This window comes from Hemicordylus capensis, chromosome 4 (assembly GCF_027244095.1).
Source record: "Hemicordylus capensis ecotype Gifberg chromosome 4, rHemCap1.1.pri, whole genome shotgun sequence".
Lineage (NCBI taxonomy): Eukaryota > Metazoa > Chordata > Lepidosauria > Squamata > Cordylidae > Hemicordylus > Hemicordylus capensis.
This window is the reverse complement of record NC_069660.1, coordinates 229,131,690-229,157,378: the sequence shown is the minus strand read 5'-3', so window position 1 is coordinate 229,157,378 and position 25,689 is coordinate 229,131,690.

Here is a 25,689-nt window from a genome sequence, read left to right as displayed (position 1 = left end):
TGCAGATTTCAACTTGCCTGGTTCTGACCTCTCTCCCTGTCCCAGTCTTTCCTGTCCTGGACAGGAAGAGAAAACTAGCCTAGAAGGTTTGATCTTCAAAGAGATTTTCTGGCTGCATTTGCATGTAGCACAGAACTGCAAGCATAATGGACCCACAGTTCTACTTCCCCCTCCCCCTGCTCTCCCATCTGAATTCAGATATATTGTGTCATGCCCTCGTCCTCGGATAGCAAGGATGAACAGGAGGCTGGCAGCCGTCCAGCAGCTGCAGAAGTACCTGGAGAAGAGAGCTTGGCTGTTGGCCCAGAAAAATTGTCTGAGACAGGTCTGGACGAAGCTGCACAAGAGAATGGGGGTGAAGAGCCAAACCCAGAACTAGAAAGTGTACAAATAATAACACCTGAACAACGGAGATGGGAGCATCGCCAGCAGCAGCTGAAGACATTCAGATGGAGCAAACGGTTGCTTAATAGGCAAAACAAATACTGAATCATTGGCAGCTGATCGGAGGAGGAACCCAATTACATGAGCAATATTAATGAAGGCCAGCAGGCAGTGAACAGGCTGCTGGAAGCAACGTGTTCATTCCAGGAGCTTGCTTCAGCCCCAGCCTTTGACTCTGTGAGATTACAGCTTCATGTTGGCCATGGAGTTTCTGGCTGTTGCTGATCAACCCTTGTTCCCTGTTCAAGACTGGACTACTGTGCCCAGTCACTATCCTTCCTTGGAGGAGGCCTTGCACCTTGTTGGGCTCTGGACCCATGGAAATCTGGTGAGCAGGCCAGGTTGTGGGGGAGGCAGTTTGAACCTGATACTTCTAGTAAAGTGTTCTCTTGTGTTTTCTTTGCAGACTCCAAGGAGCTGCCTGTGACCCTGCCTGAGACCTCAACGAAGATGTCGGACAGATGGACCAGAGAGGATGCTGGGGAACTTCCAGCAGCCCTGACAAGGACCTTGACTTGGATGTCAGACGGACAGGCCCCTGACATAATGGAGAGCTCCTTCTCTGCAGTAAGTGAAACTGCAGAGAGGATGGGGAACTGGATGCCTCGGCTTTTTTCTCGACTGAAGGACAGCCCCAGAAGCCAATAGCAGCCAGAGCAAGGGAGAAACTTCCTCCCTCAACTCCAGTTGCAGAACAGCCACGCTGTGGTGCCATGTTCAGATGTAATGCTGGCACTGCTAAATCAGAGGTCCAGGCAGAGAAACTCACTACAAACGAAAGGTACAAATCAAAGTTTGGGGAGGGAAACTGCAGGTCCATTTTCAGTCAGAACTGCAGTTGCCCACATTAGGACATACACAAATTGTAACTGGTGGCCCCTTCAACTCCAGTTTCATGTTACATGCGAATGTAACCTCTTTGTCTCTTGGATGTGGCCAGCATTTCAGAATGCTGCTTGTTTGGTTATTCTCTTAACTGGAACCAGCAAATCTCATAAGCTCTTACAAGATTTGTAAACTTAAATAGATACAGAGAAGTAAGTTTGAACAAACATCCTTATGCATGATTTTCAATTTAGTGTGTTAGCCTACTTTCTGAAGTACTTTCTGAAATACTTTCATCATGTCTATATGTATGTATCCCCTCCAATAACCTTTGTGCTTGCAGTCTAAAGCAAACAAAATTCGCATCATATGGGATGGAGTCTTTGAGGACCCTGATGCAGCTATGTTTTGCTGATCTTCTATGTTTTCAAGATGTTGGCCACTCAAAATATAGGCAACACCCTATGTAACTGATGTGCCAATAGATGAATACAAACCAAATTCACAGTTCATGGGAGGGGGACTAAGAGTCACCATATTAAAAGCAGTGGAAAGTAAGCTCCATTACATCTACTTAGAACTACTGGTTTTTCTTTTGGGCTTGTAACCCAGACCAGTTCCCCTTCAACCTCCTTCCCACCCCGTGTTTAGGCCATACTACCACATGCTTTCCTGGAAAGGTTGGACCTACCCTTGGTTATTCCTACCCTAACCTAGGAAGAGAGACAGCTTGGGCAGGGCACTGACTCTTGTGTTTGCCTCTGCCCCACCTCCTCCAGGTGTGTTATCACTGGGGCTGCTGCTGCTACAAAAGCAGGCTGGGCCAGGGCTTGGGGAAGGAAGAGAAGTAGCTTGGGCAGGGCTCTGACTCTTGTGTTTGCCTCTACCCCACCTCACCAGGTGTGTCATCACTGGGGCTCCTGCTCCAAAGAGCAGGCAGGGCCTGGGGCACAAGCCTCTTAGCGTGAACTGAAGGGTGAGAGCACAAGGGTTCTCATCCTTGTGGCTCTCAGCCTTGGGGTGAGCAGCCTGGGGCCTCAGAAGACCTTCCTCTTTCCATCAAGAAGCAAGAGAGTATATTGAGTGTGTCTGGGATGTGTGTTTTTTTAATCTAACAAGGGAACTGTGGTTGGTTGGGCTGAGGAGCTGTGTCTGGGAGAGTGGAAAAATTGGGATGGTCTGGGGGCAGCAATATCACAGGTAGCAGGCAGAGGGAGGTATGGCAGTGGGAGCTGGGCAGGGCGTTACAGGGGGAAACAGCCCAGGCAACTGAGACCTGTTCTTTTTTCCAGCTCTTTTCCCAACCCTGTGGCCCCAGGGACCTCTGAGAACACTCCCTCAAGGATTAGGGTGCTGCTGTAGAATGCCAGGTTGGTAAACACTAAAACATCTCTCATCCATGATTTGATTGTGGATGAGCATGCTGACCTGGTATATTTGACGGAGACCTGGTTGGATGAGCTGGGTGAGGTTGATCTCTCTCAGCTCTGTCTTCCGTGTTTCCTGATCCTGCAGCAGCCCTACCTGGAGGGTTGGGGAGGTGCGCTGTAGTCATCTATCTTGATACCTTTCCCATTTTCAGGTTCCCAGTCAGGCAATCTCAGAACTTTGAGTGTTTGTGCATCAGGGTGGGCCACCAAGATAGGCTAGGGATTCTGCTGGTGTACTGACCACCCCGCTGCACTTCAGTCTCCCTACCTGAGCTGGCGGGGGTGGTCTCGGAGGTGGGGGATTTCAATGTCCATGCTGAGCCCCCCCCGTAGGAGCACCTCAGGATTTCATGGCCTCTATGGCAACCATGGGCCTATCTCAGCTGGTATCTGGCCCTACCCATATGGCAGGGCATATGCTGGATATGTTTTTTGCCGAACTGGAAATAAATGATCCAGAGATGGGGGAGTTTGAGATAACTAGACAGATCATCATCTGGTGGGATTTAATTTGACTGCTCCATCTGCCCTCTGAAGGGTGGTGGACCGATTAGAATGGTCTGCCCCCGGAGGCTTATGAATCTGCTCCATTTCCAGACAGCCCTCGGGGAATTTCCAGTGTCCAGAGCTGGTGACTCTGTCAAGGCCCTGGTGAATCTCTGGAACAGAGAGACAGCCTGGGCTGTTGTCACAGTTGCTCCTAAATGCCCTCTCTGGCTTGGTGGAGCCCATTCTGCTCCTTGGTTTTCCTTGGAGCTTAGGGTGATGAAACAACTCGGGCGACAGTTGCTGGAAGAAAGAGTTGTGATGAATCCGACTGAACATAGGCTAGAGCCCCTTTTAGGGACTACGCCACGGTGGTGGGGTGGCAAAGAAGCACTTTCCCCCACCTCCATTGCATCTGCTCAGTGAAGAAGAGTGGAGCTGTTTTTTGTAGAAAGACATTGCTCCACAAATCCCCCCCCCCAGGTAATGGAGGAGGAATAATCTACAGCCTGTTGTGATCTGTTTACATGTTACTTTGCATATAAAGTTGCACACATCCATGCTGATTTGGACTCAAGAGTTTTGGCAGTTCCGGCGGATGTGCTTCAGGTACCATCTGGTCCTATTGTGTTGGATTCTTTTCAGTTGGTACAGCCTGGCGATGTGGACAAGATCCTGGGCAGTGTGCGGGTGACATTGTGCGCTCTTGACCCTGGCCCTTCATGGCTAACAAAAAGTGCCAGGGAGAGTACAGGCAGATGGTTGGAGGTGATTATTAATGCTTCATTAAGGGAGAGCAGGATACCATCATGACTTGAGGCGATAGTAAGACCATTATTTTAAAAAACCTCCCTTGATCCCTCCAACCTGGACAACTATAGACCTGTCTATAACCTTCCCTTTTGGGGCAAGGTGATAGAGTGTGTGGTTGCGTCCCAGCCACAGAGGGTCTTGGATTATACGGATTATCTGGACCCTTTTAAATCTGGCTTCCATCCGGGATGCGGGAGTGAAACTGCTTTGGTCACTCTAGTGCAGGCCTGCTCAACTTAGGCCCCCCAGCTGTTTTTGGACTACAACTCCCATAATTCTCAGCCACAGCAGCCAATAGCCAGGAATTATGGGAATTGTAGGCCAACATCTGCAGGAGGGCCGAAGTTGAGCAGGCCTGCTCTAGTGGATGACCTACACTGGGAACTAGACAGGGGAATGTGCCCCTGTTGATTCTGCTGGACCTCTCAGCAGCATTCAATACCATCAACCATGGTATCCTTCTGGACTGCCTCTGAAGTATGGGTATTGGAGGTACTCCATTGCAGTGGTTCTGGTCCTTTCTTGCAGGGAGGGTCCAGAAGGTGGTGCTGGGTGACTAATTCTCGGCTCTGTGGTCATTGACCTGTGGGGTTCTGCAGGTTCAGTTTTGTCCCCCATGCTTTTTAACATCTACATGAAACCACTGGGAGAGGTCATCCGGGGACTTGGACTGAGTTGTCAGCAATATGCGGATGACACTCAGCTCTATCTCTCCTTGTTACCTGATCCTAGGGAGGCAGTGGATGTCCTGAATCAGGGGCTGGAGGCCGTGATGGGTTGGATGTGGGCTAAGAAACATAAACTGAATACGGACAAGATAGGTAATGGTGTTTAGTAGGAGAGCCAATTGGGATGAGGAGATTCTATCAGTTCTGGATGGGGTTGCATTCTCCTTGTAGGAGCAAGTACACTGCTTGGGTGTATTAGTGGACCCAGCTCTGCTTTTAGAAGCTCATGTGCAGGTGTTGGCCAGGGGTGCCTTTGTATGGCTTCAGCTAGTGTGCCAGCTGCATCCTTTCTCGAGAAGGCAGAGCTGGCCACAGTTGCCCACGTCTTAGTCACATCACTGCTGGATTACTATAATGCACTCCACATGAGACTGCCCTTGAAGAATATTCAGAAACTGCAGCTAGTGCAAAATGGGGCAGCTAGGGTTTTATCTGGAGCTGCCCACAGGGATCACATCACATCCATTTTGAAAGAGCTGCACAAGCTGCCAGTTTATTTCCAGGTCCAATTCAAGGTGCTGGTTTTGACCTTTAAAGCCCTTAACAATTTGGGCCCAGGATACCTGAGGGATCACCTGCTCCCAAGATTTGCTGTCCGCTTGATGAGGTCATCTGAGGTTGCTCTGCTACAGGTGCTGATAATGAGGGAGGCTTTGCTGTCATGCATGTGGGACAGGGCTTTTTCTGTTGCTGCTCCCAGACTCTGGAATGCTCTCCAGAGCTATTTGCTCCTCATCTCCATCACAGTTTTTAGAAAGCTTGTGAAATCCTGGCTTTTTACGCAGGCTTTTATATGATTAACTCTACTGCTGATGCATTGTATTTTTGAATTGTTATATTGTACTTGTATTTTAAATCTTTTTAGTTAGATCTATATTTTTATATTTATAGCTTAAAATTTTAATTGTGTAATTTTTACAGTCTTGTTTTAATTTTTCTGTGTGAACCGCCTTGGGATTGTTTTAATGACAGGCAGTATACAAATTCAACAATAAATAAAAATAACCTAGTCAATTTGATCTTAGGTGATGGTAAAGTGTGCCACTGAGTCAGTGTCGATCTTAGATTATTGTAATTAATTCTACATATAGTAGTTTATGAAGACAGTACAGAAATTATACTTGGTCTGCCGGTATGTTACCAACTACGGCTGGTATGCCAGCTGCAACCCTACTTGGAGAAGTTGGACCTGACCTCAGTCACTCATGCATTGGTAACCTCCAGATTGGACTACTGCAATGTGCTTTACATGGGGCTGCCCTTGAAGACTGTTCTGAAGCTGCAGCTGGTCCAGAACGCTGCTGCAAGGATGCTCATGGGTACAAGTCATTTCATAAGTATCACACCCATCCTGCGGCAACTTCATTGTTCACCAGTCTGCTTCTGGACTAGATTCAAGGTGCTGGTCTTGATCTTTAAAGCTCAACATGGCTCGGGGCCGAGGTACCTGTTGGACTGCATTCACCCATATGAACCTACCAGGGCCCTACATTCATCATCTCAGGCCCTGCTCATGGCCCTGCTCCTAACAGAAATCTGGTTAGCGGGGTCTAGAGACAGGGCCTTTTCAGCTGTGGCCTCTCGGCTTTGGAACGCTCTCCCTGAAGAGATTTGCCATGCTACCTCCATGCCAAGAAGGCACCATGTGCTCGTGCAGTGCTTTCAGGGACATCTGATGGCCAGAAGGTCCCCAAACCCCACCGCTCGCACCAGCTCCGTAACGGAGCCAGTAATCATGTGGGCAGCCTATCCGGCCACCCAGGGACAGCTGAGCGATCATCTTCAGGGAGAGTGGGTCAAACACACTTTCCCCATAAACCCCCTTTAATTAATTAATTTAATTAATTAATTAATTAATCATATTTTTATACTGCCTGATATATACATCTCTGAGCAGCGTACAAAATTTAAAATAATATTTAAAAATCAGCACAGATTAAACTACACAAAACAATTAAAACAGTAGCATGAAACAGAAATAAAAACAGTAGAATAAAACAATTATTAATGCAGTTTATTAAAATTTAAAACTGCTCGTGTGAAGAGCCTCAAAGCTAGAGTATCTCAAGAACTGACTTCTCTCTTGTGAACCTCCCTCTTGGGTTTCCAAGCTGGCAGGATGTGATGCTGGCAGAAATGTGGTGCCAAAACTATGAAATGCCCTTCTAAGGGAGATTCACTTGGCTCGATCTTTGCTTGCCTTTTGGTGGGCAACTAAGAGTTATCTGTTCCAGGAAAATGCTTTTTCATGTTCCAATGACTGATCATTGTGCTGTCTCTCTTAAAAAGAAATCTGCTGCTCATTACTTACGTGTGTGTGTGTTATTTATTATTATTATTAATAATAATAATAAAACTTTTATACCGCCCTTCCAAAAGGCTCAGGGTGGTTTACATGACTGTTGATTGTTGTCACTGGCTGATTTCCAGGCTAAATTTACTAGATGGTCCTATTGAAATTTAGTTGTCCTTGGAGTAACTATGGCGTAGTACTACTGATTAACTTAGTCTGGAGGGAATCAGTGGTTTTTACAGAAAACCATCATAGAGCAGCCTGAAATAAATAAGTAAATAAATAAGAGTAAAGGGACAAAATAAAATATTTTTCTTCTCTTTTATGGATGTAACTTGGGCTCAGTATAAGAAATGTTATCAACAACTAAATGAAAAATGAATTTTCTTTCTCTAATTAAAAACCAAATGATGGGAAGTCAGCCAAGTTTACCTTTCATCAAATATCGAGCTATAAATAGCTACATTTAATTTAATTGAAATATATACTAATCTCTTTGATGCCTGCCTGTGGATCTCTTTCTAAGACTTTTCCCAGTGCATTAGACGAAAAACACATTACAAATCATCATGCAAAATATTATTAGCACATGCACCCTGAGAACAAGCTGACTGCATACTGAGACTGAAATCAATCTCCCTGCAGTGAACAAGCAACAAATTGCATTTATGATAGTGTGAATAAGCTAAAGGTGAAAAAGCCAATACTGCTTTTCATGCTTTATCAGTAGTTTGAAAGGTAATACTCCAAAGCAAGGCTGTTTGAATACTATGAACTTTCTTTTTAATTAACCACTGTATACCCTTAATGGGAAGCCTGAGTTCTGCTTATACATGAGAGTTTTATGGAAATGGAAATGAAAGTTCAGGCTTTCATTGTAGATGAAGCAATATCAAAGGCTTCTGATATTTTTTTTATTTCTCCCATTAGCTGACTCTTTGAATGGCAGAGCTGAAAAACAAGGATGACCTTCTACAGAGAATATAGCTGGCATGATAAGCTAGAAAGCCCTTACCAGGTAAAACTTACCTTTGCTTCACTGGCATCTTTGTGAAGTAAGTTCAGCAAAATTGAATCCATAGCTTATAATGAACAGGATGCTATATTTATTAATACAACCAGCCTATTGTTTCCTTGACAATGAAACCACATAATCTGCCTTTTTTTTGTCTACTCTATTTTAAAAGAATAAAATGGATAAAACCATGACCTCCTTCTATGCAAGAACAGAACTTGACAATGGCTAAGCTACCTGCATAATAATTTCTCAGAGAAATCTTATGAAAGTAGTTACTTGTGGAATACAATCAGACTCTACTTCCCTTAATTACTTATCTTACTTCCTTCATTTTTACAAATGTCAGGAGAACATTCAAGGCACCTCTCAATAATCCCAACACACAACACCTGTTTTGAATGCAGAAGGTCTCAGGTTTAATCCCTGGCATCTCCCGGCAGGGCTGGGAAGAGAGTGGGGGTATGCAAACTGGTTCAACTCAAACTGGCCGAGTTGGACTGGTTCAAGCTCGAACTGGTTCAAGCTCGACTGGCCCTCCAAAAAATGGGGCCAGTCCAAGCTTGAGCTGAACTGGGACCGGTTCAGATCGAACTAGTTCAGTCCAGTTCAACCAGTTTTAGTGTTTGTAAAGGGGAATCCGGTAAGTGAGAGAACCCTATGTGGTTTTTAAAGGGTGGACGGGGGAGGGGGGCAGTTACTTTAGCCACTGCAGTGGCAGCCTGGCTCCTGGGGGCAGCTGGAGGTTGGTAGTAGCTCCCCACATTATCGCAGGCCAGCAAGGGCCCAGTTCAGTACACCCCTAGAGAGCTGCTGCCGGTCAATACAGAAAATACTGAACTAGATGGACCAGTGATCTGACTCAGTATATGATGGTTTCTTATGTTCCTAAAACTCTTGCGTTCTAATATAAGAGCAAGCGATGGGAATGCCATTTTTAAAAGAGAGAGAGAAACTTTTCCTGTGCATTTTTCTTTTTCTGTGAGTATGCTAAAGTAAAGCACCATGAATACACACTTATCACACACAGAGAGAGGGAGCTGACCATGGCTGTTAAGATCCAACAGGTACATAAAACACCATGGAAAAATTAGCTGAGATATTGCAAGTAGCTTGTCATATTAACTGGCATCTATATCACTCACTCACTCTCACACACACACACACACACACACACACACACACACACACTCACACTCAATTTAGGTTAAATAGCATTGCAGCCAATGGCTGACATCCTAAGCAATGAAGTACTTGCATAATAAGCAAAGTTGTGCTAGCACAAAATGTTCATGTAATAGCACAGAAAAGGGGAGGCAGGTGTCACAGCTTGGTATTAGACCAGAGGCTTTACCACTGCCACCCAGTGGACATCTTCATTCCCTGACTGTCACCATGAAACAGCCCACCAGATCCTCTGTTACCAGAGGGACCAGCTTAGGTAATGTGGCATGGCAAATAAGCATAGGGTGGGGAACACAACCTAGAAATCAGACAAGATCTGATCATCTCCCAATCTCACTCCTTTTAAAGCCCTTTATTCACCAGTCCCATGCAGAGGACCATTATAACCCCCCTGTATCTGTTGTGGGAGGGGCATATTGCCGTGCCAAATGGACCCCACAGCTGAAACAAGTGATAAGTGAGCTACTTGCCTCTGATCACTTGCAGTGCTTTCAATCATCTCTACTAACAGCCCTGCTGAAACGCCCTTAGAGTCCTACAATGCCTTAGTCCAGGCATTACAGCAGCGACTCTCCCACAAGAACTATGCCTCATCTGTGCAGCGACAGCAGGCCTCCAAGCTGTGGTTTGACAAAGACTGTGCTAATGCCAAAAAAAAAAGCGCTCACCACTACTTATCAAGTCTACAAATCTATTTCTGGACTGTGTGCTGCGCAGAACCTCCTTCAGCAGAAAAGACAGTACAAACTCCTGCTGGCTCATAAGAAAAGAGATGCCATGAAAGATGACTGGATGTGTCTCATCCAGGCTATCATATCCAAAGATTCTACGATGTTTTGGCCTCTCACAATGTATTCTCCCAGCTATGGTCTGAACCACTTGTCACATTCATTCGGGGATTTGGGAGAAATAATTTCCTGAGCACTACAAAGATCCTGCTGCTGATTGTGGTAGCCCTGCTTGTCCACTGAGGATACTCCCGTGTGGTCTCCTGTGTCAGCCTCTGAGATGCATAGTCTAGTTGCTTCAGGGAAGGCTCCAGGGGAAGACATTATTCCATTTGAGGCTGTCAAAAATAACTTGGTGGGCTCCCACTCTGGCATTGCTCTTCACCTTTATTGATACAAATAGCTAACCCTGCTAACTGGGCAAAGAGGCACCTTTTACCGTGGTGATTCTCTTTATTTAGCAGGGGGAGAGTAACTGGCCCTATCCACCCCCAGCACAGTACTTCCAGTGACTGTTGCTGGTGTCTATCTTATGTTTCTTTTTAGATTGTGAGCCCTTCGGGGACAGGGAGCCATCTTATTTGTTATTTCTCTTTGTAAACCACCCTGAGCCATTTTTGGAAGGGCGGTATAGAAATCAAATTTATTATTATTATTATTACTATTAATCCCTAAGGACTGGGAGTGGGGGACAGCGATCATCATCCCCATATTTTAAAAGGGCAGGAAGGATGACCCTGCCAATTACAGACCCATTGGCTTGTTCAATACTATTAGTAAACTCTACGTGAGACACCTATATGGGAAACATAGGGATTGGCTGGAGCAGCAAAATCTTCTTGCTGAGGAAGAAGCGGGCTTCAGTGCTCCACCACTGATCAGTGCTTAATTCTTCAGCACCTCATTGGGAAATACACCTCCTACAGTGTGAACTCTCTCTATGCTGCCTTCATTGATCTTAAGGGAGCTTTCAATTCCATCTCATGTGTGAAACTGTGGGAGACGTTGGAAGCCTCCTCTATTGATCAGTGCCTGTGATATCTTCTTCACATCTTGCATGTAGATACATCACTTAAGGTGAGGTACAGCCCCCAAGGCCACCTCACAAGAGCTGTCACAACTCAGAAGGGCATCAAGCAAGGATGTATACTGGCCCCACTCCTCTTTAACCTTTACATTAATAACATGGTGGGCCAGCTCAGCAACCCAGATTTCCATCCTCCAAAGCTTGTTGGGAGACACATTGCCATCATGTTATATGCAGATGATGCAGCAATCCTTTCAAGGACCCCTGTCAGCTATAGAAGAGCACTGAGGGCCCTGACTCTGTACTTTAAGGAGGATTGCCTGGACATCAACTATCATAAAAATAAAATTGTGGTCTTTGCTAGGAGGCCCAACATCCACTCTTAGAGCATACAATTGTGTAGGTTTCACGCTTCAAAAACTTGGGGGTAGTTTTCTGGTGGCTTTAGGAAAGCTCATGAGGACCATGTGGCTTTAACTGCTCAGAGGAGCTCCTCTGCCATTATCAAATTCTTGCGGATGAAAAGAGGCTATTATACTGTATACACGTGGCTCTCAAACTATTCATAGCCAAGTCAGCTCAGCTCCTTTATGGCGCCCAACTGCGCCCCTTCCTCAATTTCATGACTTTGGAACTTGTGCAATCTAAATCCCTGTGGGCAGTGCTCCAAATACCAAGATGTGTCTCCAACACCACCTAGTTGCGCCTGATCAAGGTGGAGGCTAGGGTGTGGGTGGCCATGCTTTCCATGATTAGACTTTTATTTTTTTATTTTTTGCCCAGTTGGTCTTGCCCCCCTAACCCTATGTGATGATTACCAATCTAGCTGGATTCCATCAACTGAGACAAAAATAGCTATCCTGGACCTCTCTCCTTCGATCTTATCTAGCATGGGCCATGCCCAGGTGAAAGCCAACATCAAGCAGTGCATCATAGACACTGAGTGCCAAACCAATCTCAGCAGGGTCCCAAAATTTCATATCACTGATGGGCTTAGATACTCTGCCTCTCCAGTAGCATCCCTTATTCAATTGCAAGTTCCAAAGCACAGGAGGGTGTTCACTTTGGCTCATCGTCACACCCTCCCCTCAGCAGTGCTAGAAGGCCATTATAGAAGGATTCCATTTGTAGAACAACTTTACCACTGTGGCTCAGGGCACATTGAAATTATTGAGCATGTCCTCCTCCACTGTTTGTTTCACAGAGACATTCATGCCTCTCTCATCCTTCCATTGCTATGCAAGTATCCGGGACGCTCGAGCCAATTCTACATCTTTCCTGCTTTCTGATTTTAAGCCTGCCATCATATAGAATGTTGCCAGGTTCTGTGCAGCTGTGACAACCATGTGTCAGTGGATGGTGGACAGTGGGTCCTACCAGCATTAATCTGACCACTGGTGACTGAGAGTGGGCTCTGAGCTTCCTTGGTCATCTCTTCCTTTTCCAGTATTTATTTTCCTTCTTCCAATGTTGTCTCTGGCAATCTTCAACCTTGTCTGCCTTGATCTCTCTAAACTCTGCCCTTTCAGTGCCCTTAAATTACTCCCCAAATAGCCAACCAGGAGGGAAGGTTTTGTTCGACCTTTCCTCTACTTTAACTGTTTGGTTTGGGCAACATGAACTCTCAAACTAAACTTTTCACCTTTCCCTTGTTTTTGGTTTAGTAACAGAAATTTACAGATTTGAACTTTTAACCTTTGTATAAACTAGTGCATGGAACCATTTTGGAGACCCTTTATGGGCCTTCAAAGAGATTTGAATGACTGGTGCTTCTGCCGGTTCAAAGGCAGGGGGTGGGGTTGACTTTAAGTATGGGGGAGGGTGCACTTACCCTTCCCTCTGCTTTCCCCCTGCTGAGGCTACATTGCAAACTGGTCCGACGGGGCAGAAGTGTACCTCCCTGCTGCCCCGTCCGCTCCTCAGACTGGAAGTAAGCAGAAGTACCCGGCATATTTGCATGCATCAGGTCTCTTGCCATGCCCCTCCACCCCCAGTCCTAGTTCAACACTCTAACCACTGCACTACACTGCTTCCCAATTATATCTACACTTTCTGAAGCAAGTCCCATTCCTTGTGATTGAATTTAAATTTAAAGCTGGGAAAGATTCCTGCCAGAAACCTTGAAGAGCTGCTGCCAGTCAGTGTAGACCAGGGCTGCACAACTTTGGCCTTTCTTCAGATCGATTACAACTCCCACTATCCCTGATTATTGGCCGCTGTGGCTGAGGATTAAGGGAGATGTAGTTCAAAAACAGCTGGAGAGCAGAAGTTTTGCAGCCCTGGTGTGGACAATAGTACTGAGCTAGATGGACCAATAGTCTGACACAGTACAAGGCTGCTTCCTATTTTCTTAAAATGCAAATATATAAATAGGGCACTTGTTTGGGGGACATATGGGGACATGGCTATGGGGTAGGGTTGTCGGGGTGGGTGTGGTGATGACTGCACTTCTGAATTTATGACTATACCATATACCGTATACTATACCAATACTACACAGTAGTATCTTCTGACATAAGTAGTGGGATAAACGTAAAGTTGTGCAGTTGAGTCAGTGTCGACTCCTGGCGACCACAGAGCCCTGTGGTTGTCTTTGGTAGAATACAGGAGGGGTTTACCATTCCCATCTCCTGCACAGTATGAGATGATGCCTTTCAGCATCTTCCTGTATTGCTGCTGCCTGATATAGGTGTTTCCCATTGTCTGGAAAACATACCAACAGGGATTCAAACCAGCAATTTCATGCTCCCTAGGCAAGTTACTTCCACACTGTGCCATTAAGGGGCAAGTAGTGGAATACAAGCCAGTAATTCACAAATCTGAGATACAGCAATAGGGCAGTTTGTGGACATTATGAACATTGAAGAGTACTTTCTTTTCTCATTGGCTTACAGAATGTATTCTCAGACAGTGCCAGATTTAGGTCCAAGGTAAGTAAACTACAGCTTAGGACCTCAGATTATGAGGGGCCTCTGAATAACAAAAAATGACAAAATTTCAAGTTTTACATAATTGATTTAAAAATAAGGAGAAATGAAAAAGGACTCTAAAACAGAGATTATGATTTGGATGAGACAAAAATATACTTATATTACACAATTATTTACATTCACATTGAGTTTATAAATCAGTGCAGAAATAACTGTAAATTATATCAAGATTTTATTAGACCAGAGCTCAGACTAGAGCACAGTCCACCATCATAGTTACACTTACCTTTTCAGAAGAACGTTGCTGTAACTGTGAACAGTATAATGGGTTTGTGTGTGAGTGATGCACTGAGTGTTGGGCTTTGTGATTGTTTAGCAAAGCACCAAAGAAGCTAACACTCTAGTTACAGAGTGCAGAGTTTAGTTGTTGCAGCTATTTAGAGTAACATGCATGGATGCATGTGGAGATCACTGTAGAGTCTAAACTAAATAGGTTTATTAGTGGAAAACATTTGAAATAGGAAAGACCTATCCTATCTACAGTATCAGCTACATAATGAATAGGTAAAGAGAGAGAGATATGTTTCCATCTTCTCTCTAGGAGGAAAGGAAGAGGACTGACTCACTACAGGAAGTGCCTGAGGAGTCAAGGCAGGGGTCATAGAGTAGAGGCAAGCAGGGCACGTAAGGAGACCCTCACTAACTACCTCTACTCCCAATGCCCCTAGTGGTCATTAGGACAGTTGGTGTAAAATGTTGATGCACTGAAATGTCATCTCTAACAACGAGTTGCAAATTAAAACCAATTTTGTAATGCTATGTGGCCTCTTAACCTTGACATAGCTTAGGGCCTCAGCATAGCTGAATCCATCCCTGTTCACAGAGCAGCTGAAGTCAGAAGAGAAACCCTTGTTGTCTGTGGATCTTTGTTTGAAAACTGGAACTCCTGAGAAAGTACCCTTCGACGTAGCTGACTTGGTTATTAGGAATGTGCTTGAAGCATTTAGGCACCTCTATTTCCAGATGCCGAAACGCTTCAAGCTGCCAAATTGTTTCAGCTGGGGGCGAGTGTGCACATAAAAGAGAAGAAGGCAGGTCTTACCTGTCCCTCTGTTACACCTCCCCCGCCCCCCGAGCCATGCTGTTTGTATTAAGAAGCTTGTCTCTCTGTTTCTCTGGATGCATTTGTATCCAGGAACAGGAAGTTCCTTGTTTCGAGCAGGAAATGGCATCTGAGCATGTGTGGACACCATCTTGAGTGGTGCAGTCACTGACTGTAAGTCAGTGTAGAAAAAGACTAAGCTCAACCAACCAATGGTCTGACATAGAATTTTAGCACTAGAAGGGACTTTGGAATTCTTTTAGTCCAGGGCTGCACAACTCCTGCAGTCCAGCTCTTGTTGGGTTAGAGTTCAACCAGAATGGCCAATAGTCAGGGATGATGGAAGTTTTAGTCCAACAACAGCTAGAAGGATATATCCATGAAAGATTCTGGGAGTGATCTATCCCATTGTCCCAAACACCGCTGATTCCATGAAAGCTATAACTTCAACATGATTGACCTCTTTATTATCATAACCTTTTAATCCTGATTGCTGTAAAGATAGGACAGGGGTGATTCCATATGTACCAGTAAGCATGGAAGAAGAAAAAGAGGGCCAATATATATTTGTCTTGAAAAACACCAATGAAATATTTTCAGAGAATACAATGGAGCCAGAAGATATCTGTGTTAGCGGAAATACACACACACACACACACACACACACACACACACAAATAGTCCTGCTAGATCAGGCCCAGGCCCATCTAGTCCAGCATCCTGTTTCACACAGTGGCCCACCAGATGCTGCTGGAAGCCGCAGGCAGGAGTTGAGGGCATGCCCTCTCTCTTGCTGTTACTCCCCTGCTGTTGGGAATTCTCTCTGGTAAGAGATACCCTTCTATTACAGCAGAGTGCACAGAGGCAAAACACAGCAGAGAAACTTGGAGCCAGTTCATAGTTTCCAATCAATATAAGGGGTCTTTATTAGTGAACTCCATTCTAGAGAATGGAGTGGAGAGATAGGATCTCTAATCTAGCTAGCTAGCAGGATGCAGAGAGATGGTTTCTGCATCTCTGCACACATGATGCAGGGAGAGAGGAGCATGTATGTTGCAAGGGAGAAGACAGGGAAAGACCTTTCCAACACCTGCAACTGGTACTCAGAGGCATCCTGCCTTTGAGGCTAGAGGTGGCCTAAAGCCCTCCAACTAGTAGCCGATGATAGACCTCTCTCCATCAAGTTAACCAAACCTCTCTTAAAGTCATCCAGGTTGTTGGCTGTCACCACATCTTGTGGCAGAGAATTCCACAAGTTGATTATGCGTGGTGTGAAAACAGTACTTCAGAATGTTGGTCCTAGATTTCCTGGCAATCAATTTCATGGGATGACCCCTGGTTCTAGTTTATGTGAGAGGGAGAAGAATTTCTCTCTATCCACTTTCTCCATACCATGCATGATTTTATAGACCTCTATCATGTCTCCCCACAGTTGTCTTTTTTCTAAACTAAATAGCCCCAGGTGTTGTAGCCTTGCATCATAAGAAAGGTGCTCTAGGCCCCTGATCATCTTGGTTGCCCTCTTCTGCACCTTTTCCAGTTCTACAATGTCCTTCATTAGATGTGGTGAACAGAACTTTACACAGTACTACAAGTGTGCCACACCATCGTTTTGTATATGGGCATTATAATATTAGCAGTTTTATTTTCAACCCCCTTCCTAATGATCCCTAGCATGGAATTTGCCTTTTTCACAGCTGCCGCACATTGAGTCGACACTGTCAACAAGCTGTCCACCACAACCCCAAGATCCCTCTCCTAGTCAGTCACCGACAGCTCAGATCCCATCGGTGTATACTTGAATTTGGGGTTTTTCATCCCAATTTAGTCCCACACACACATACACACATGGCTAAATTTGTGCATCCCTGATGTAGTCAAATCCCCTGATCAATGCAGTATCCTGCTACAGTAGTTTCATATTCCATACGCATAAGATAAGTACAATAAGCAAACAATATTAAGCTCAATAGACATGAAATTCACTGGGTGTTTTTGTTGTTGTTGTTGTTGTTTGCAAGTTCACTAACTTTCAGCTCCCATGCTTATCATTCCTGTTGTGAAGGTAAAATGGGGGGAGGGGGGCTCATATGTGCGATGTACTTTTTTTTTTAAGGTGGGTAAATGGTATAATAGAGATAAATGCAATAAATACATGACTAAGTCAAATGAAAATCAAAGCATGAAGATAACTTCTTTAGATTGATGCTCCATTTGTTACTATCACTCCATTATATTATTTCCAAATCTACCCATTTAACAGCATACAGAAGAATGAATAACCTGAATCAAGTTTAAAATAAACTAAACAGCAGACGCAAATGGAAAGGCAATTGTTTTGAAGTCTGACATTTAAAACAGTGTTTTGGGACTTCATTAAATACTTTTCCATTTGCATATTTCCACTCCATTTGCAATCAATTTAGAGTATAAACTTCAAAACATCTATGTTCTTAAAATCTCATTTTATCCTAAAAGGTGACATGATGGATTCAATACTGTCTGTTAAACTTGGCAAGATGAAGAGAACTGTGGTCTTGTTAGAAGGAAGCAAATTGCCCAGTTCTCTAAATGGACTAGATCAAGTAACACCACAGGTGATACTGCTCTCTTGGTGTTACTGACTGCATTCAGGTTGCATTTGCCTGTTAAGCAAAGAGGTCTTCAAAATTCTAGCTGTGCAAATGATCAATTTTTGTGTTGCCTCACAGGGTTGATGCTACATGTTCCTATTTGATGACCACATGAAATGATTGTATGTTCTTTTCAGAACCTTGCTTCACACCTGGGTAAGCAGTTCGAGTCGTCCCCCCCCCCCGCACTTCCCTAATCAGGTACATGACTTCAACCTTGTCAGACACATAAAAACTCCACAGTGACAACTGCACAATGGGTGGAAGTGCAATTTTTGTTTATTGTTCACTATGAAGTGAGGGGGGGGGACATTTAAGCAGAGACACTTGGTTTGAAATTATTTTATACAATTCTTTGAATATCTATAAGACCATTGAAGAAAACAAAGTTTCATTACTTACAAAACTGACTCAAGAATTCCCTCTTGAGTTAACCTTATCTTCTCCCTTCCTACACTGAGAGGAAAAGACAGGGAAAAGGAGGAAGAAAGACATGACAAGTAAGGGAAAGAGGTTTGGAAGATGAAGGTAAGGGGCTCCGATTCTCACCTCTGCCATCTTCTCTCATCATCTACCTACCTTTCCCATTGTGTGAAATTTCTAGACGGGACAGTATGGAGGAGAGTATAAGTAGATGAACTCATTTTGCCAGAGGTATATTTTGAAGAGGTTATGTGGAATGGTAAGCTAGGATCTTCCGCACACCAGCCTCAAAGTGGCATGCCAACATGTTCAGACCTGCACATTATCCTCACCTTTCATCTTTGTTGTGTTCTGCTTATATGCAAGACACTATTGATTGACATGGGTCCACTGCTTGGTAAAGTTGCCACTCCTCCCGGCTTGTCCAGGGTGCAGCTTCTTTGCTCCAGCCTCTCTTCAAATGAAGCATGAGGCTAACGGGGCTCTGGGATTGGTTGGAGGGGAAGACAAGGTGGGAGTCTGCATGCAGGCCAGTCCTCCTCCCCCTCAGTCTGGCTTGGCCAAGCAAACCCTCCCCCCGGCTCCCGGCTCTGGGTGTAGTGTCGGCTTTGGTTGGCCACCCTTTTGGGGGTTGGGTAGGAATTTTTAGGCCCCAGCAATTTGGCTTAGGCACGGAGTCTTTTTTGCCTACCTCACTGCTTCTCTTAGTTATATAGGCTTCCTGGTCCAGAAGGCACAGTGCAGTTTAAACGGGCAGTATACAGTGATGAGCACCTTAAAGCATGCAGTTTGCATTGGGAGGAGTCCTTGGAAGTCCTAAGAGGCTTCACGGTCAAGGAGCGCTGGCCTTGGACTTCCTCTAGCCTGCTGAGGAATCTCCAACCTTAAAGGGCTTTACAGACTGAGGGTGGGGATCTCTAGACAGGTATCTTTGACAGTAGGTCAGCTAAGATGGCATCACCAACTATAGGGTTGATGCTGGCCGAAGCCAAGGTGTATCGCTCATTCATGTTCAGGTAGATTAGCTGTAACCAGCGTATCTTTAGTTTCCGCACAGTGGGGGTAGAGAGCCCATCTTTCTTCTTTTTGTTATAATATTAAATAAAGCTGTGTCCCCTTTAATCCATTTATCTTGTCTCGTATCTTCTTTGGGTCTGGACGCAATGACTCATATCCCATAAATTCCCATAAAAGGGGATATTGGTGAAGAGAAAAATTTGCACTAGCTCATTTTTCATGGATTGCAGCTTGCCTCCAATTCAAATTTGATTCAAAGTGTGATTAAAACAAATTGATGCATTTGTCCAAAATAACGTTTAAAGCGTCTTTCCCTTCAGCATCAGAATCACTTTATTTCAGTCATCGACCAGCCTTTCCGCTCATTTACACTTAGAAATATATATCTTTAAAAAGTAAATTTAGTAAGCATGTTTCTAATAGTGCAGCCATTTGAGTTCCTACAAATTATGAATGTAGTGAAGTTTAAGGAGAACATGTTCTTTTAAATTCAGTTTTAATATAGGATTTGAGGGGGGGGATCCCCTTGATATTTATTCAAATATGCATTTTATATCAGTATTTGTCATAGAAAGAACAATTCAGGCAGTACCTGTAACTGCACTCTTCAGACACAAGGAAATCACTTAGAATGATACACTGGTGATGGGGAAAGATGCAAGCAAGGGGAAAGTCTACTCTAGATATCTGTTTTTATACCAACCTATTATTGGAAGGAATACGAAGAATAAACATTGATTCCCCTTTCTGACAGCATGACTCAAGTTAAAGCATGGATTTTTGAGAGTTTTATACAATCTGTTATCAACAAGGAGGGCAAGACCTCAAATCATTCAGGTCTTACTTGTCCAGAGGGCTCAACTGGACAATATTTCTCTTAACAATGAATCCAACAGTAGCCATGGTAACAACTGCATTTACCACAGGCTGAGGGACACAGCATGACAGAGAGGCTAAACTGTGGTGTGTGTGTGTGTGTGTGTGTGTGTGTGTGTGTGTGTGTGTGTGTGTGTGAGTGAGAGAGAGAGAGAGATTATTTATTTATTTATTTATTTATTTATTTATTTATTTATTTATTTGTAATCAATTTGTTGCAATCATATGGTTCTAGTTACAAAATGCAGTGGGAAGTTGTGCACATTTTGATAGGCTATGGTATTAGACAAACATCTGGTTAGGCTGATCAACTTGGGTATAAACAAGCTGAGTTTCCTTGACTGTAGTGAAACTGAACTGGTGCTCAGTAAAACATTTTGAGTGGGCCAGTTTGTATTATACTTTGTCTGCTGGCCCCACCCCAAATAACAGGAGCAGAGGGAGGCCAGCAGCTGCCCAGATTCTGTCGCCACAGTCCCCCTAGCCCTGCCCCAGGGAGTGTTTAGCCACACACCCCACATGTGACATCAGTTGCAAGGGTGTGGTATAATTCCCAAATGGGGCCGTGCGGTCCCATTTGAGAGTTAAAGTGGCCAGGACTGCTTTAACTGCACGGCTGGAGAGGAGCAGTCCTCCCTGCCTTTAAAAGGCAGGGAGAGTCACTTTGGCTGGACTGCGAATACCGCGCTGGCCGATCTAGCTCAAAAACAGGGCCATGCGGCCCCATTTGGGAGCTAAATCATGCCCCCCATGTCTGATGTCAGATGTGGGGGCGTGTCTGGGGCACAAGGCGTGGCCCCTGAGGGGTGGCGGCCTGGGTTCTCTGAACCCATCCTCTCAGTGGTGGCTCCGCCCCTGCCACATAATAAGGAAATTAGGACTCTGTGAGTGTGGATATTCTTACCATCCTCCCAGAACATCAGTTTGTCATTTGTAGTCAGGAAGGATGTAGTTTTGCTTTGTTTGAACTGCACCCCTCACCACCATTTCATAGCACATTTATCATAGCAATTGCACATTTGAGGGCGGGGGGGGGGGGCGGAATGCAAAGCTGACCAGGATAGAAAGATGGAATCATACTTACTTCCACAAAAAAGGGTGGCTATATCTTTAAGAATGTAATGTTAATGTTAGAATAAGCTTAATGTGAGTCAATGTGACATTATCACACACAGATACTAAAGTAGCAAAAAGCCTACCAACTGTGTTTTCTAAAATGAAGACTCTTCTAAACTTATGAAAATCATCAGATTCAAGAGAGCTTCTGATGTTGCAGAGGCTGACACTTATAATGAAAGTCTGAAAGTAACATCCGCAAGAGATGTGTTATGAACATATAAATATTACATCTTACAGCCAAATGTCCTAAACAAATAGAGATAAATTATGAACATAAATTCAAGGGAGAATTCTGCATATATATTAAATGATAGACGTTTTGTGCGTATATCATGAGGCCCATCATCATTATGACAGTATACCATATGTATGAGTGAGAAACATGCACACACATATACTCCTACATAAATGTCCTCTCTCGCTCTTCCTCTCGCTCTTCTCTCTCTCTCTCAGACACACACACACACACACACACACACACACACACACACTGCTGCATAATTTCTACATGTCACACAAGAACCAATTTACAGATCAATCATGAGCTGGTTCTTGGGTTGGGACATCCTCCAGTGATCTCAGAAGGGGTGCAACCCTGTCTTTATCACATGTGCAGCTGGAGCCTCATCAATCTAATCCAAACTCTCCCTAAGGAATTACTTTATGTGCTGAAAAAGGGAATGGAGATTAGAGGGAGGTAACTGGGTAGTCTTCAAAACTTAACAAATTATAATTGTTTAACTGATGTTGTGAAGTGGAAAACAAGAGAAATACACAAACATTTTTCTAAGTATCACACTAACATCAGAGAATTGCAAAAAAAATAAATAACTTCACATCCAAGAATCACTTTGATTCTCAGTATGACAGGGGTTTTTTTTGTGGCAATTCTTTGATCTTAGTGACATTTTGGCTTAATCTTTTTAAAAATCATTTTAAAAAATTAGATTGACCAATTACCTTGCAATTAAATATACAGAGTCCTGCCATTCTCCACTACCTGTGTGCCGACTTTCAGAGCTCGCTGTCCAGCCATTATCACATTTAGAGTTTTTTCTCTTTTTCCCATAGACGGCTGTGTTGTTTTGGTTTGGTTTGATAAGCTGCTCTTATGCGACTGTGCTACTTCCAAAGGAATTCTGACTTGTTTTCTTCATTTTGCAACAGCAGGGGTGCACAAGTGCACCTTGTCAAACCAAAAGAGAGAGAGTAAAAAATTCAGAGAACAGTCATTGAATCTGCAATCAGGTGTGGGGATGCTAGATTTAATTCTGAACCAATATAGGCTTCTCTATATTGGATCAGAGTTATTCCAGATATGTCCAATATTCCCAGTATCATACTCAATATTGCTATCAGATACTTCTGACTGCACAGGCCTAGTTAATGCATTGCCCAGTTTCAATGAAAAAGTATATACTGAGCCCCCGGTGGCGCAGTGGTAAAAACTGCCGCCCTGTAACCAAAAGGTTACAAGTTCGATCCTGACCAGGGGCTCAAGGTTGACTCAGCCTTCCATCCTTCCGAGGTCGGTAAAATGAGTACCCAGAATGTTGGGGGCAATATGCTAAATCATTGTAAACCGCTTAGAGAGCTTCGGCTATAGAGCGGTATATAAATGTAAGTGCTATTGCTATTGCTATTGCTATATATACATTGGTGATTCCTTTCTGATGGAATCCAGCAACTTTGCTTTCATTTTTAATTGTGATTCCTCAATATTAATTATGGCTGGGAACCTTAACAGTAGGTTCATATCAATTGATATCGATTCATTATGTTTTTACATGATACAGACTGTGATCCTCTCACTATTACTTATGCACAATTCATGCTAATTTGGGATCCAACCCAGCCTTTCTGAGCAAGGGCTCGTAAGTGTAGATGTGGAGCTGTGACATGTAGCCAGTGGAAGGGGTAGCCCAGGGATTGTGTATACGTGTGCATGTGCACCTGCACATGTCAAACCATAATGGGAGTTGTCATTATTCCTTGTGCCACAATCCAAGAGCTAGGAGAGGGTATGTATGTGTGTATGTATGTATGTGTGTATGTATTTATTTTACATTTATAAACCACCCCATCCAAAGGCTCTGATTAGTTAGATGTTGTGGCCTCCCTGATCCATCGGTCTGCACTTGTTTGCAGGATCCAGTGGAAGCCTACTACATAGCCAACTTACCAGGCCTTTTCTAGGCCCCTCCCTGACTGAAAGTATGGCCTGACACGACATCTAGGCTGCAACATGCACACACCCCAGTATGCCCCCTCAAGCTATGGCCTGGCTTCATGCAGACAATAGGAGGTTATTGTTTCTGTTCCACCATTCAACTGACATTCTGCAGCCAATAGATGAACTATTTTGCAGACACTAGGGAGACTAGGCGGGTATAGATGTGCGACTTCAATGTCAAGAGCCCCAAGATCTAGAGTCAATCTTTAATCTATGATTTTAGATAATTTTATCATGTTTTAAAATTTTGGCTAAGAATACATCATCATATTACTGTAATCTTAAATAAACAACTGAATCCATTAGATTCAATATATATATTTGTTTGAGAAACTATTACAAGAACAATTTACAAAACAACATGAATTATTTAGTCTTTTATCCACAGCAACTAAGTTAATTTTCATAGTAAACTCGAAAAATACCAATTGGTAATCAGTTAGGACTAAGTTTTTGAGAGTCTGGAATGTAATGGTTATGGATAAGATATCCTTTTACTTAATGCTCTTTTGCATAAACAATTATAATCATTTATTTTCTCTTACAATGGCAGTCATTCATACCATATCGGGGGTGGGGGTGGGGGGAGGATTACTGATGTGAAATAGATGTTATATGTACTTGGTGAGCAATTCTAGAAATAAAAAAGTAAATAAGGAGGACTCATCTTTCCCTTCTCATTCTTCCACCTTTATTTTCTTTTTTACATACCTTATTAGTATTAGCCATTCATAAAATATGTCATGCATTGCACAGTTAAGAAAGTTGTATGTTAATGTCTGTAAAAATGGTTATTTGAGATTGTTCATTACTGGAAAACCAATAAAAGAAAAAAGAAAAATGTTTTATCAACTAATTGTTTAAACCATATTAAATGTCCACTACAATGACTATTGGATGAATTGTATGAATATGTATGAGCAGTCTTATCAAATGCCCAGTCAAATGGCAAAACAACACATGTGATCAGTCACTACAGCCTTGCCATGTACCCATTCGGCTAACAATGAATGTCTGGATTAAAATCTGCCATTCCCATAAATAATGTTGCGTGCTTGTGATCGGGTATGGTTAGTTTTTGATGTCATTCCAGATATAGAGAATCTAAAAAGCACCAAGAAATATGAGAGGACTCCAGAGTGTAATTTGAGGACATGAGATGAGTCCATCAAGGCTCCATAAGCCCACGTTGAGAAATCCACTAAACTATAGATTGCCTTCATCACCCCTGTAGCTCAGCTCTGAATGCAACTAAAAGAAGACATACATTGATCTTAGAACAGATAAGCATGCCCTTATTTTCTTTTCCATATCTAGGCAAAAATCCACTAGAATAAATTCACACATCTGCCCTAGCTGCTCGCGGCTTCACTTTCACAGAAAATTTGACTATTTGTGTAGCAGAATAATCTCTTAATTAACTTTATACCTACTTTAAAAAGATTTCATTTCTATTTTCCTATACAATTTGACAAAACATCCTTTTTTAAATCACAAAAGTGTTTCTCTTCCTCCAGTACCTCTAAGGATATGAGTACTTTTCACACACTTCTGGAGGGCTAGAATATGTTTGCAGGAATTGCCGAGAAAGTAAGTCTTTTAGAATAATGGCTCCTATTTGCGTGAAAAGACAAAGAGAAAAGACAGCACAAAGAGCTCTAGCGATTCCTAAATGTTGTCTAGTCCTACAGCAGGAAGAAAAAGAGGATTGAGTTGTATTGCAACAGCACCAATTAAAACCAGGTCAGGTAAAGGTATGAGTTCAGAAAATGGTTCTAAAAATATCACCTTGTTAGTGCAAGTGCCTGTGCTTTGTGTGGGAACTGAGTAGCACCTATTTCAACTTTTTATTACTGTCAATATTGCTGCCAAGGAAACAGAAGCTGCTTTCCATTCTATGCTGTTTCCTGTAGCATCAACACAACTGCAAATTAACTATCCTCTTTCTCTTCATGTCCACATTATACATTTTGAACTTTCCTCAGCCTCTGATCTCTGTAGTTAAAAGATCATGAGACTGGAGATAATTGTTGCTTAGATTCTGCTGTGAATGCACCCAGGCTGGTCTGTTTCTCTTCCCACTTCTACAGCCCAAACATGGGAACTGCTAGAGCAGGTTTGCACTTCTTCAACATTCCCTGCTCCAGCATAAGGATCAGCAGAGGCATACTACTACCACTATGAATATTTATATACCACTTTTACCTGTGGCTCTTCCAGTGCACTTTTGCCAAAAAGCCCACTCAGGCATCTCCTGCCCAGAAGATGTGCAAAAGCACCTGTTGGCTACTCCTGTTCAAAATCACATCGGGGCCAGCCCTAGGGTTTCTGCTGTCCTAGGTGAAGTTTGACTTTGGCAGCTTCCCCAGCCAAGAAGTGCAG